This window comes from Carlito syrichta, unplaced genomic scaffold, assembly GCF_000164805.1.
Source record: "Carlito syrichta isolate Samal-C Ts95f unplaced genomic scaffold, Tarsius_syrichta-2.0.1 Scaffold290400, whole genome shotgun sequence".
NCBI classification, from domain to species: Eukaryota; Metazoa; Chordata; class Mammalia; order Primates; family Tarsiidae; genus Carlito; species Carlito syrichta.
The window spans coordinates 8,856-24,367 of NW_007234496.1; the positions used below are offsets into that span (position 1 = coordinate 8,856).

The 15,512-nt window shown below is 36.7% G+C and overlaps 1 pseudogene; it reads right to left on the reverse strand.

The window, feature by feature from the left end:
- Nucleotides 1-3,392: 3,392 nt before the first annotated feature.
- Nucleotides 3,393-12,047, reverse strand: LOC103256598 (annotated as a pseudogene).
- Nucleotides 12,048-15,512: the final 3,465 nt, after the last annotated feature.

The window sequence follows — 15,512 nt, forward strand, 5'->3', positions numbered from 1 at the left end:
GTCAACTCTAAATGAATCAAAGACCTAAATGCACAACCTCAAACTGTAAGAACCTTAGAAAATGCAGGAGACACCCTTATGGAAATTGGAATAGGCAACCAGTTCCTGACCAAAACCTCAAGTGCCCATGCTATTGGAGATAAGATAGACAAATGGGACCTCATCAAACTGTGAAGCCAAAGAAACCATCAAGACAGCCCACGGGAGACAGCCCACAGACTGGGAAATAATATTTACCAACTGTATATCTGACAAAGGCCTAACATCTAGGATCTACAAGGAACTCAAATGTGCCTAAAAGAAAAAAACCAAAAAACAAAATGGCCCTATTACAAAGTGGGCAAAAGATATGAATAGGCACTTCTCAAAAGAAGACATATGAGAAGCCAACAGATACATGAAAGAGTGCTCAGCCTCACTAGTCATCAAAAAATGCAAATTAAAACCACACTGAGATACCACCTAACTGCAGTTAGGATGGCATCATCAATAACTCAAAAAACAACAAATGCTGGAAAGGATACAGGGAAAAAGAAACACTTCTACACTAGTACAAACTCTGTGGAAAACAGTTTGGCAATTCCTAAAAGGTCTAAAAATTGACCTTCCATAAGACCCAGCAATCCCCCTACTGGGAATATACCTGGAGAAACTCAAATCACTCTATGAAAAGGACACCTGCACATGCATGTTTATTGCAGCATTGTTCACAATAGCAAAAAACATGGAACTAACTGTGGTGTCCTTCGAAAGAGGACTGGATTTTTAAAATGTGGTACATATACACAATGGTATATTATGCAGCCATAAAGAAGGACAAAATTATGAACTTCACGGCAACTTGGATGGACCTAGAATCTGTAATATGGAGTGATCTATCACAGAAAAAAAGAATTGAGTATCACATGTTCTCACTCATAAGTGAACCTTGAACAATTATCACAACACTATAAGAAAAAGATTGTCAGTACTGGGAAATTGCCAGGGGGTGGGTGGGATTGGCAGTAGTGGGATTCTGCTGGGGGAGGGGCACACCTCATCAACAAGAGTACCTGCATAATGAACATTTGTATACATAATCCTGAATTGTACCCTACATCTTTAAAATAAAAATTTAAAAGGAAAATAAATACAAAAACAAACAAAAAAGAAGATAACGATAACATCTCAACTTCTTGTAAGAAATCCAGGAATCATTGTAGCCTGGCCCCAGACCTATCCCATTGTGAAGTTTGCAACCCATCTTCCTTCCTTACATGCACCCACCTTTTCACAATGAGCCCTGGGTCTAGGGTGCCCTCTCTGTTTTACTTCCATCAAACTCTTATTCATCCTTTAAATGTAGGCATAAATATTTGCATTAGGTAACATGAACATAGTCACAGAATGGAACTTTTGGATTAAACATCACCAATTTCTTCTTTAGGTTTTAGTTTGGGGTGTGATTATTCCTTCTCCTCTTCCCTGTCTTCTTTTTCCTCAGAACTCTTGGAGAGTTGGAGAACAGGTAGCTCAGAGAACCTCTTTCATGCTTAGAAGTCAACTAGCACATTCTTGAGTGTCCCTGTCTCTAAATGTCCCTGAAGGAGGGCATGATAGTAAATGTAAAATAAGTGGCCATTTCCTGCTCCAAACTCTTTCACCTGTTCACTAGAGTTTGAAGATGTTGGAAAGATAAAACCCAGAACATTAGAACTCCCTTCCACAATGAAGGAAATTACTTCACTCCAGCTGTTGTTTCACTACTGATTTACTGAGGCTTAGATTCAGGTTCAAAGAAATGCAACTTAGTCTTGAAGTTATTTCCCAACTTCTTTCCCTCTTCCAAACCCCACAACATGGTGTCATCTAAGTGATATTATTTAAATTTACAATGAACTAAAAAATTTATGCTTCAAAACTGTATTTTTATCTCCTTAAGACAATTAGATATCACCCCAAACACTAAATTATTGACTTCTGAGTAATAGTCTTTTCCACAATATAAAACAAATTGTAGTTATAGCACCAAGTAGCACTTTTGGAGATAGCTGTAACTCCTTTAAATAGAAATAAACGTTTCATCACACATTTAGAGACAAAGTTTAAAAGACAAATTTTCCCCTGAGAGTAGGAAAGCATTAACAAATGGGTGCTATAGGCCTTTACATGTTCCAAATATTAGACTAATTTTAGGATAATAGATTTGATTGAGGGCATGGTAGTTCATAGAAAACTTCTAGATTAATAGTTTTTGCAAAAATGTTCATCTGTAAATGTGTATACATTGACTTAAAATATATTGCTTTAGGTGGGTGTGCCATTTCTTAGTTACCCATTTACTTGTTCTGTTCACAGAGGCTGCCATTCCATCCCGTCACTTCAAGCCACCGTATTATCTTTAATTACTTTATGCCTCATTTTCAGTTGATTGTAATCAAAAACCAAGACAGCTGAGCCAATAAAACACTTAAATTTTTTTATTTTTAGAGTTATGGAGTACAAGTGAGGACTTACTACATAAATAAGTTGCGTGCAGGTGAAGTTTGGGTTTCTAGCTTGACCTTTCTTCCCCAGTAGTGGACCTGCTACCCTGTGTGTTGCTATGGGTTTAACCCCACTCCCTTCCTTCCCTAGCAGTGCCTAGCATTTGCAGATGCCACCCTTACAAAGCACTCCATAAGTAAATATTACAGATTTTTTTTAACATGGTGCCAGGAGTAGTACCATTTTCACAATATCTGAACTTCTTATTTATCACATGAAGCAGGAAACCTGCTTTTATTTAAAAGAACAACGATATATTCATTATAAACAAACAGCATAAAAGCAATCAAAGCACTTCCCTTCACTGTATAAAAATGTGTGACATTTTTTTTGAGTTACTAAGAAATTCCCTGGATTTAGGAGTTCTGGATCTTCTCCACTTATAATTTGGAGTCTATATTATACCGCAGATTTTACCCTAGGACTTTAGTGCATTATTATATATAAAGAAAATACAGACAGTGAAGTAAACACAAGAGCCTGATGTGCATGTTCAGGGCAAGGGCAGAGTCTCCTCCCTGGGTTTCAGTGACTGAGGGTTACAAAAATGCAAAACATGTAAGAAGTCTCAAGAAATATCTTTTCTCATTGGGGAAGATGACATAGGGACAATGATTAAGGAGGAAAGTTTACTGGCCTCAAATTTCAACCAATGTTCAACATCTCATTTTGCTCTCACTTGGATTTTAAACATTTGCTTGAAATATGATTTCACATATTTCTGTTTTTTTATTGGAAAGCTACCATGTGTAATTAACTGATAACACCTTAGAAGAACAGAATTAATGATATTGCCTAGTTGGTGCTTCAGACAGTGTAGAAGGGAGGAGGCTCAAGATGGCTGCAGGAGAAATATCTGCATGGTCTCAGAATGTCAGGACAGTGTGGATACTGGAATGGAAGAGAAAAGATGTTATATTCACATTTAGACAATTCACATGCTTCTATGTAGAGGCCAAGAAGCATTCGAAGTATCTTAGTGAACAACTATCTGTGTTCCCAGCCACTCCCATTTTATCTGTATGTCTGTGGATCCAATCAAGTAAAAGTAGTTCATTGTTTTTGGTTCTTTCTTGCATTTTCCCCAATCCTAAACCTACTCATAACATCCTGCATATGACTGTCATTTAGACTTTAATTGTATATTTTTGGGTGCACAAGTTCCTGCCATGAAAAATAATATAAAACAATCAGTAATAACATCTATTAAGTTCTTGCTATTTGTTACATACTTTGTAGGTACTTTTCATGCATGATCTTATTTAAACCTCAACTAAACAACAGCACTATCAGATGTGTTTTCATACTATTTTCATAATATTCATACTATTAAGGTATTTTAAAAACAGAGACAGAGATTTGTAACTTGCTCCAGGTCTCACATCTAGTATGGTATGTTGGGATTCAAACACAAATACAGATCTGTCCAAATTATAAGATGGTAGATAATGTGCCTGAAAGAACTGTAAGTAAGGTTAAGATCATACTGGAGGTTTAATCGAGCTTTGATACAAAGATGTTTAACGACATACGTTACTCAAAATAACCTCCTCTTCTATTCTGTGTTCCATGGTGTGAAATTCTATCATATTAAGGGAGGTTAAGTCACAGAATTGAGAGCATTTTTTTTCACTATGGTGGATCATTTCTAAAACATAATTACACTGAATAAGCATTGTAAGCATTAGTTTAGCGTTTTCTAACTGATAATTTTAATCATTTATCAAGCTGGGTCTGAGAATAAGAGAGAGAATAGTAAATTACAGGATGAATGACAGAGTGTAATATTGAGAGGTGAGAAGACACAGAAAAGAAGAATGAGTGGAAGCAAGCTTCTATGATCTCATTATTTTGTCTGGACAACATTTGGAATATAGTGTTACAGCAAACACAACCACCACCACAGAATAAAAATTATTCAACATGTTTGTCATTTAAAAGGCTTCTTTCAGAACCTCATCAATTTTGTTCACTTATTCACCCTTCTTGCTAGACTGCATAAATGCAAAGACAGTGTTCACTTACTCACCCTTCTTGCTAGACTTTCCATAAATGCAAAGACAGTGTTTGTCTTGTTCAATGCTATATTTCCACCCATTTCTGGCATTTAGAAAATATTCAATAAATATTTATTGACTAATAGGAATGAAATGAAATGAGAAATGCTATTTCTCTTTCCTTTCTCCTTTCTGATAATTTCTCCATAATAACTTAAGTATGTGAAAAAATGCAGTTATTTTTTGCCTCCTGAAATTTATTGTCTCTGATTATTGTCACAGTGAACATGAAGAAGCATTTGCAGTGACTAAGTGGTTTTCTAATTTCTACAGCAACTCCATCTTCTTTATTCTATTTTTCATACCATGCTGGTCTCTTGGTAGTCTTCTCTCTCCCCTATTCCAGGGTCATTTTAAAAATTTCAAATCAGACCATTTTATTTCCCCGATCAAAACAAATATTTGCTTTTATAAGCATTAACAAAAAATGTAAAATCTGCTGAATTTGACACTCAACAAAGTTCATATCTGGTATCATTTATTTTCCTATAAATATATTTTTATTCCAGTTATATTGAACTCTGTATTTCACACAGGCTGTTCACTATTTGCAATTCCCACTTTGTTCCTAGGTTATACTTTGCTGAATTCTATTTATTCTTTTAAACTCAATTAAATGTTATTTATAATACAAGAAACCAAAGATGTTTAAGAATTTTTAGAAGCAGATAATAAAATTCATTTGTATTAATTCTAACAGACTTTATTCTTGTGAAGATTAGAATTGTAATATTTATACTGAAATGAATAGTCTTTCTAGAAACCATCTTCTGATGGATAAATACTTTTAGAAGATGGTCTTCATGTCTTTTTAAAACAATTTTACATGTATATGGATACACATATAAGAGAAATACATGCAGATAATTTAGAAAATACCAGGAGGGTAAAGGAGAACATGAAACTAATCTGTAATCTCACATCTTGGAATAACCATTGCTATTGTGTTCTTGAATTTTTATCAACTTCTTTCTAGACTTAGGCACATTTTGCTGTTCTTACTGAAAAGTCAAAATCATGTTGTATATCCAATTTGTATTCTTTAATATCCTAAAATTACTCCATGAGAATTCTTGAATAAAGTCATTCTGTTTTAATGATTTTATTGATTTCTAATACATGGTTGGCATTTATTTAATAATTTCCTTAAAGTTTGACTTTTATGATGTTTCTTTTTTATATTATAGATAACAAGTCAAACATGCTTAAACATATACATATGTTTGAATATTTGATTATTTCTCTAGAATAGACTTTTAGAAATAAAATTGCTGAAACAAAGGATTTCAGTTTTTTAAATGTTTCTGATACAAGTTACCATTTGCTTTCCCAAAAGGATATAACACTTAATATTCTTACAAGCAGTATATGAAAGTGCCCATGCCACCTTATTCTTAAGAATACTGAGCTTACAATTGTTAATCTTTGCTGATAGGATTCACTTAATTTAAATATGCATGTTCATCTATATCGCATGTTTTACTAAGGTAATTTAAGCATGTGTTATGAATTCCTTTTTTGCTCAACACTGCCCTCTGCTTTGGTCATCTGTGTATTTGCCATTATCTTTTCAAGCTGATGATGATGGCAATGACTACACTGATAATTAACACTTGATAACTACTGTGTTCCATACATATATGTTCTTAAGAGTTGGTGTGGTTTAATAGAAAGTGAGTTGACTTTGCTAACAACCACATCTGACTTTGAATTCTGGCTCCCTTGCCTATTACCTATATGATTTGGATGAAATCTTGTCTTCTCTGAGTATCAGTTTTCTCCTCCCTAATATAACTGGCCTATGAGCATTGTTTGGGAAATCACATGAGATAGTACAAATGAGATGACACTTAGTAGAATGGCTGGTGCTCTGTGGATGCTAGTTTGGTGAGTGCCTGAATAATACAGTTGCAACTGAAAACTTCATGAGAAGAAGTGTGGGGCAGCAGAAAAGGCATGGACTGTGGAGCTAGAAGGCAGGGATTGGATGTAACTGCCTATTACCATTTTCAACGTGGTTGAAAATGTTAAATGCCAGAGGAAGGAAATGGAATTGGTTTATTCTAAACTTCACAGAAAATGTCAGGCAAACATTTAAAATAATGTTTTGTATTCTTACTTTGCCATAACTTTTATTTGTAAAAAATTCTTTCTAAAAAGCAACAAACAAGCAAACAAACAAAAACACCCTAAAAAACCTAAATATGTGTTTAGAAAACAATCCCAATGTAGTTCCACTTAGCCTATAATGAAAATTTGGAGATGTCCTGCCATTAAATGCCAGACTTATTTAGGTGACTTGGCAGAGGCTTCAGTGACTGCATGTTACAATTATAGTTGTGGAATTGGTTTTAGTTTTTTTTTTTTTTTGGCAAAGGTGAGCATTCTCTTATAAAGAATGCTGAGTGGCTCTGAGTGTACAGATTGACTGTAGCCAAAATTTGGCTTCAGCAGAATAGGAAGTGAAAAGCAACTGTTCTTAGGTTCTCACAATATGATCTTAGATGTTCTACATGTAAAGATCAACGTGATAATGGAAAACCAGGCACTGCAGTTTTTTCTCATCCTTCTACTTCTTTATTCTCTGCTAACCATCACCCACCCTTTAAAACAAACAAACAAAAACCAAAAGAAAAACCCTTGGATCTACCTCTTTCCAGAGCAAGCAGGTCAAACCCTTCATTTATTTTTTCAAAAGGTAAAACATTGGTTATTAATGCATCCAGTGAAAATTTCTTAGTCATAAAATCAGCCACAAGAGTGGGGACAGACTCTTTACTCTTATAGCCTGAAAAGAAGACAATATTACTGTTAGATTCAGCCACAGGTAAGCAGAAGAACTGAAGAGAAGACTTGTCAAATAAAATTACAATGAAAGTTTATAAAAAGTGCTTCATTTCATAGACCACTATTACTGCAAGAAATAGAGTGCTTCAATGTGGTTTTTCATTGCTTTGGCTTTTTAAAAAAACTCCCCAGATCAACTAGGGTTATTGGCACTTTCACAGATAAATTACAGGACTTAGCGGTGGTTACACCTGAAAACAACATTTAGCAGTTGTCCTAATTTGGTGTAGACATGAATTATTGTGTCCTACTAGAAATTTTTTGCCTAATGCAGTCACAGGTATAAAAAGAAGTGGTGCTGAAAGGTCCCAGTTAATGATGACATGAACAAAATTCTCTCTGGGACCTTCTGTCTGCATTAATTCCATATCCAGTTGATTTGGAGCCTATAGATACACCTAGAGTTTTAATTTATTTTTGATCATGTTGCTCTTACAAAATCTGGCCTTGTCACCTATAAAAGGGGTTTACTTAAAGAAGGGGTTCCACATTCTGAGGTTTATTTGAATGTGTCCCTCAAGCTTAACTACATAGTACCAAAAATGACTCCTTTCCAGGTACGTCCAGTCAGTAGCAGCATAGGGTTCACTGAGAAGCTTTGGGAATCAGGGGTTACCCCTACAATGATGCTCATGCCACATGCCTCATGACAACATAACAGAGCAGCCATCTGTAATAAAAGCAGTACTTAGCATCCTTCAGGTAGACTTTCTGATAACTCTTGCAAATAGAGAACCGTATTGTGTAATGGTGACTTAACTAGATTCCGAATATGTGGGGGAAGAGATGATGTCTTTTGCTTCTTTGTTTTCTTTTGTGTCTAGGATAGTGCTGTGAATTTAGAAATTTCCCAGAAAATAGTTTTTGAATAAAATAATGAATGAGTACCACATGAGAAAATGGAGGAAAATAAATAGAAAAAGAGCATAAGGAGGGAAACCCTAGCATTGGAAAGTTGGGATTTTATTGAAACTTCGCCTACCTATGGCATAAAGTCAAGGTTGCAGAGAGCCTTATTCTCAGGGTGCTGCTCCCAGTTATCCACACTCCTGGACATACTGCACAACCTCAGCCATGGGCACCGGGCACTTGTTTAGTATTGTTCTAGAGAATTCTGCGTAGATGAGTTAGAGCTGGAGATGTGCCTCCCACTGCAAGAGATGGTATTTGTAATTATTTGAAAGTAATACCATGTCTACTCCAAAGATGCTGTGACCTTGCCAGATTGGAAATAGTATGTCAAATCAGCAATGTTAGCCACATTTATTAAGAGCTTACCACATGACAGGTAGCACTGGGCTAAGCATTTTACATGCCTTATTCCATGTAACCCATAAACAATACTAGGAGATATGTAGTGCTTACATTTTGGGGTGGTAAAATCTGTTGACTTTTGAAAACATAGATATTGGGGTACAGGCTAGGTGCCATGCACTTTGCTGTCTCTGTGGTAAAATATAGGAATGTGTGAATGTGTTGAAGCAGTCACTTTACTCAGGGCATATTTTCTGTTAATAAGATAATACTTGACCTAAAATTACTCATTACTTTTGGCCAAAGAATTATATGTGGAAAAAAGGTCAAAGTTTATTAAAACATATAAACAATTGTAAATCATTTTTTGTTAAGATGGTGGGAGAAAAATAAAATATGCTAATCTGAGAACAGAATTCATATTATTTATATTTAGTTGACTTTAATGTTTTACTCAAAATGAATAATTTAAATCCGTAACCTATCACTTACAAAAACAAGTGTTAGCCGGGCTTGGTGACTCAGCCTGTAATCCTGCGCCTTTGGGAGGCTGAGGTGAGTGGATTGCCCAAGCCCGCGGGTTCGAGACCCGCCTGGGCAGGCAAGACCTCATCTCTACAATAAAATCAAAAAATTAGCCGGACGTGGTAGCGCGCGCCTGTAATACCGGCTACTTGGAAGGCTGAGACGGAAGGATCGCTGGAGCCCAGTAGGTCGAGGCTGCGGTGACCGGGAGCGGCCACTGCACTCCAGTCTGGGTGACAGAGTGAGACTCCAACTCAAAAAACAAAACAAAACAAAACAAAACAAAAACAAGTGTTTCCTTCTTGCTTACAAGGAAATATGACTTGAGACAGGTTTGCTCAGCTGATGGAATGAAAGATTTAATAAGAGCTGGGAAACTGCCATTCATTATTTTAAAAATATGCTTTATGTGTACTATTTCTATTCTTCTACCTAAAAGCATCCTCCAGTCTGCAAAGGCAGAAATCCCAAGGCACGTCATGGTACATACCATGGTGTCAAGCTGACCGATGACTTCAAATGAAAAATCCTGGGCAGCAAGACCTCATCTCTACAGTAAATCAAAAAATCAGCCAGGCGTGGTAGCGCATGCCTGTAATTCCACCTACTTGGAAGGCTGAGGCGGAAGGATTGCCGGAGCCCAGCAGGTCAAGGCTGTGGTGGCTGGGAGTGGCCACTGCACTCCAGTCTGGGCAACAGAGTGAGACTCCAACTCAAAAAAAAAAAAAAAAGAAAAAAAGAAAAATCCACACCTCCATCGCTCATTTCCCTGAGCACCTCCTGAATGGGTTTCTTGTAGTCTTGAGCGTTGATGCATTCAGTGGCACCCAGCTCTTTGGCTTTTGCAAATTTGTCTTTGTTAATGTCCACAGCAATGATCCTGGATGCACCTGTGGCTTTCCACCCCATGATAACAGACAGGCCGACTCCTCCCAGGCCAAACACAGCACAGGTAGAGCCCTGGGTGACCTGTGTTTTCAGAAAATGCAAAAAAATGGATGCGGTCAAGATTGTTAGAAGTGCTTAAGCTTTATAGAGTGCCAGACTTTGTCTGTTATCAAGAGCGACTCAGACTCTTCAGTCCAACATGCTGTCAAAACCTCATTTGGCTTCAGTTGTTTCTGGTTTAAGTTGAGGAGGTGGAGCTAGTTTAATGGTTTTCAAACTTTTCTGTGTATTGAATTCATCTGGGAAATTTTAAAAGAACCTAGTGTCCAGGTCATAGCCCATTCCTATTATGTCAGAATCTGTGAAGGTGGAACCCAGTCCTGGGCGTCTCCAGTGGGAAGTCCAGTCTGGGAACCAGGGATCTGGATGATTTTGAACTCTAAATGTCAGTGACTGCAATCTTGAAGAGAATCTCAATGGCTGAAAGCCACAGGGAACCACATTCAGTATCTCATACATATACAAACGCAATTTTTGAAAAAGAAAATAAGTGGGAAGAGTCAGTCATGGAGACTGAAAAATAATCCAGTCAAACTCTCACTAATGAACTCTTTGGTTCACTAATTTTTGGTAGTTAGGACCAGTATATCCCATTAAAAAAATATACTGGTACTTAACACAAATTGTATCCTGTCTCTTTAAAATTAAAAAATATAATAAATGATATGAAAAATACACTAATAAACAATAAAGCAACACCAAGTTGGCCTATTTTAATAATAAATAAAATCCATTACTAAGAGTACCCTTAGGCTCTGCTCTGTGGGTAGGCTCACTTGCCAAACCAGAGGAGGCAATTGTACAAGGTACTAAATACAAAAGTCAAATAAATTTGAAATAGATGAGCTGTGAATTGTTTAAATAGGCTAGGGGCTGTTCCATAAACTTTGAGTGGGGGCAAAAAGCTCATCTTCTCCCAAATAATCTTATTGCCATATTCCTTTAGGCATGTCTATTCACTTATTTATTCACTAATGTTATTCAATACTTTGGGGTACAACACTACTTTCTACCTTAGAAGAATACAAGGTTGTGGTTGTGATTTTAAAATGCTAGAAGTTATATTTTGATTTGAGATTTGCAGGAGATTTGAAAAGGATATTCCAGTCTCAGCTCTCTTATTAACCAGAGTGAGATTTTGGGCAAATGTTTCTGGACAACAGTTTCATGAAAAGAAGGATTCTTCTTCTCTCAATTTTTTCTGAGGCCATGTTTATACTCATAATTGAGATCCCAAATCTATGGAAAATAAACTCTGATTCTTGGGAAAAATTGCTTCCCTTTCTGTTCCTGACAGTCTGAGTGTGAATGGTTTTTATCACACATTGTCATTCCTACCTTGGCCACTTTGACTGCAGACCCATAACCAGCCGATGAGGCAGACCTTCTCCAATGGTGAAGCTGCATCAATTTTGGCCACTGCGATCTCATCTACCACTGTGTACTGGGAGAAGGTGCTGATGCCCAGGAAGTGGTAGAGGGACTTCCCTCTACAGGTAAACCTGCTGGTGCCATCCTACATAGTCCCCCGAGGCGTGCTCAGACTGGGGAAGTGCAATACACACACAGGCAAGGGCATGAGACAGTAGCATAACTCATGTGTAAACTCAATGGCTGCACAAAGAGAGGATCTGAAACCTACTCGTTTCTCAAGCAATAGTTGCTTTCCGGGTTCTTACAAATTCTGCATCTTCCACACTGAGGTATAAAGAGTGGGATGACTTTATCACCTGGAGGGGGATAAAGCAAATTCTTCTTAAATTATCCTCCAGGAATTAATCGAGCAAGAACATAAAGCTTACATGTATAGATTAAAGTCTTTGAAAAGTCTCCAAGAAATAGGGTCTGATCACAACTATGTCATTGGTCATTACCTGCCTGTGTTGTCATCGGTTTGGGTTTATATGAACCTGATGATTCCCAAAGAGGAAATACAAATTTGGAAAACAATATAGAATGTTAAAATTATTTCCACTGTATTAACAATTAATTTTTATTGAATGCCTTTATTTCTCCTGGGAGCTTCACACATATCATCTCATTTAATCCTTAGCTAATTAAATCGTCACAATTCTCACTTTAAATGGAAATTTAAATTTTAGTTGAAAATGGGCTGTGATAGTTACACTAGATTCTGAGGAGATCTGGTATTTTATAGAACTTTGAATTACAATAAAATGAGAATTCCTGACTTTTCCAGTGACTATGCTTATATTTTTTTTTTTACAAAGTGAATGTGGTTCTAATAATTTTAATTCTTTTATGAAAAAAACTAACAAAAATGGGATGAAGAAGAATTCAAGAAATTCCTCTAAAAGCTTCAGCCCTCAACAATGAGTTAAGTGCTTCTTTTCGGGATAAGAACTGATTTTCAAATATCTTCAGTTAATAATTTGTAAATTGTCAATTTTCTGCTATGATGGTGGGTTCAGGGATAAGAATCAAATGGGTCATTTTATTATTAATTTATTTCTAATAACAGGAAATAAAAGAGCTGAAACTCAAATTGACAGTTTATTATTTTTTATTCACATTTTACATAAGTTTTTTAATAAGGAAGGAGGTCAAATCACAGGCTAAAGTGATTTTTTTAGAATTAAACATAATTTATAGTTTTAATCATCTAGGTTACCTATCCCACAAGACCAAGAAAAATGGCTGGCCCATAAAATTTTATAAGTAAAGCTTATGTGGGGATGTGGTGGGAATTTTCTATTTATTCACTCTTTACCTCTAAAAATATTTATTTTAATATGTAATAAAAGCCAGATAAATAAATGCTAAAGATAAAATAATTAGTAATATGTCACCAGTTACATTTATCAGATAATAAAACAGCCATTGTGTATGACTGGATACCATCTGCTATGTTTCTTTTCTTTCTTTCTTTTTTTTGTTTGTTTGTTAGAGTCTCACTCTATCTCCCAGGCTGGAGTACAGAGGCATGCTCACGGCCCCCAGAGCCTCAACCTGCTGGACTCAGGTGATCCTTCTGCCTCAGCATTCTAAGTAACTGGAACCGCAGGCATGCGCCACCATGCCTGACTGTTTTTTTTATTGCAGAGGTGAGATCTCGCCATGTTGCTCAGGGTGGTCTAGAACCCCTGAGCTCAGGTAATCCTCTTGTCTCTGCCTCCCAGAGTGCTGGGATTACAGGCGTGAGCCGCTGCGCCCAGCATCTGCTATGTTTCTTTCACTTCCTTTCATCTAGTCTGTTTCATTCATTCCACGTTTAAGAAGCGAGGCCATATTGGATGAGGAAATTGGTGTACACGGCTCCACGGACTACCAAAGAAAGGATCATGTGGATTCAGCCATAGCCACACAGCCCCATTTGGTGAACTCAGCACAGAGTACTTTTCACACACTGATCTGGAGACTAAGTACTGAGACTTATATAGTCTCTCTTGTTGGAGACCCGCTCCGACCTTGGAGGGAAGGGTTAGGACCCGCACCGGAGAATCAGGAGACGGCGAGAAGACCACTCGGAGGCAGTTCTTCTGGGAACAGTCTGATCAGGACTGAAGCCAATTTTATTCAAACCTTTTCCAACTTATATACCATTTTCTATACCCTCCAGCAGTGTGATAATTATTTACTGGGGGCGTACAAATTCCATGATGTTTATTGCAGTTTACAAATTATGCATCACAAGACCATCACGAGACTTGCAAGTTCCAAGCAAACAATTCAAACTCCATGATGCCTGACGTGCTTCACAAAACTCACATCAAGGTCACAGGTGCACAATTTCAATTGTTCCAAATGTCTTCCATAGCATTCAATAAATCATTCATATTATACTCTTTGTTCTAAACCCTGATTAATACAAAAAACTTTTCTGAGTTAACTCTAGGTTCAATCCAAGTTCACTGACTCCAAATATTTTTAACGATTAATATTATCAACTTAACACTATACTATAATCTATAAGCTTACTTAAATGACTTAGCTGTTAGTTATACTATTATCCTATTACGATTTAACGTAATGCCTCATAACTCAGTTAAAACTTATTCTTAAACTACCAAACTTTACTATAATTCATATGAGTTTCATATGTCTAAACTATAATTTTTATATGATCTAGTGATTGGACTTTAATCCAAAACTTAAATCCTTTTTCCTAGTATATTAATACATGGCTATGTGTAAAATTTCCTATTATCATATTGGAAGCAAAAACAGCACCGTTGGGAAAATTTTGGTATACTTAAAATTGGCCTACAGGAACAGGAACTAAAGTCATAATCTGAGAAAAGGAAACTTAAAAGCTTAAACAAAACTTAAAAGTTTTCTATGAATGCTTATTACTGTTTAAATCTTTTCGATGGAAATTGTATTGTCTTAAATGTATGTTTTATCCAAACAAGTCTATTCTAAAAATCAAATAGTAGCTGTCACACTCTTGGATAGTGGGCTGCACGGTTACCATGACAATGACCACGTGCTGAAGCAAACAGAGTTTCGGCATGTAACAAAACTAAAAAAAGTCCTGCCTGGCTAGGGGCAGGGCAATAAAACTATTATGATAATTTAGTTTCTAATCTTAATCCTAGGAGAAACTGCCTTTGGGAACAAGAGCTGACTAACCAGTCTACAAGGAAATAGAAGTGTAAAAATATCTAGAAAAAAGTACAACTTAGAAGGGACAAGGTCATATAAAATAATTCTGCTATGCAACTTTCCATCAGGTGTATAGAGATTTACTTATAAGTTTTATTGCCATGTATGCACACTGGTCACTAATCACACGCCAATATTATAGGTATAACTGATATCCTATGTCAGAGGCGATCTTTCAGATGGGCCTTTACAGGCCTCAGCCATGTAGCTATAGATGTTGGCTCCCAACATCCTCCTAAGCATTCCTCAGTGTGAATCAGCAGACTTAATGGAGCTAGTGTAACCTCCTGCCTGCTTGCTTAGGTTACTTTATACGCAGTGACTATATGAACCTAACTTATCTGACATTCCACTCTGCCCGTTAAGTGGGTTTCTGTCAATCACGGGCAGTCAGGTTACACGAAAGGCACCTACGAATACCAAGTGTTCCCGTAGCCATTAGGAGAAATTACCCAATCATGTAAAATCAAGTTTAAAGTTCTTTCCCCTCCCTCTGTAATTGTGCATAAAAACTGCTTGACATACTGGATTGAGGCTCTCGTCCCTGAAGCCCACCGGCTTCATACGTGAGCCCAGACTCGAGCCTGAATAAAGACCCTCGTGTGTTTGCATCGGAACTGGCTCTTTGTGGTCTCTCTCTCTCTCGGATTTGAATTCTGGGTTTACCACCAACCACGCCAAGTTATTTATTTATTTTATTTATTTTATTTATTGTAGAGACTCAATCTC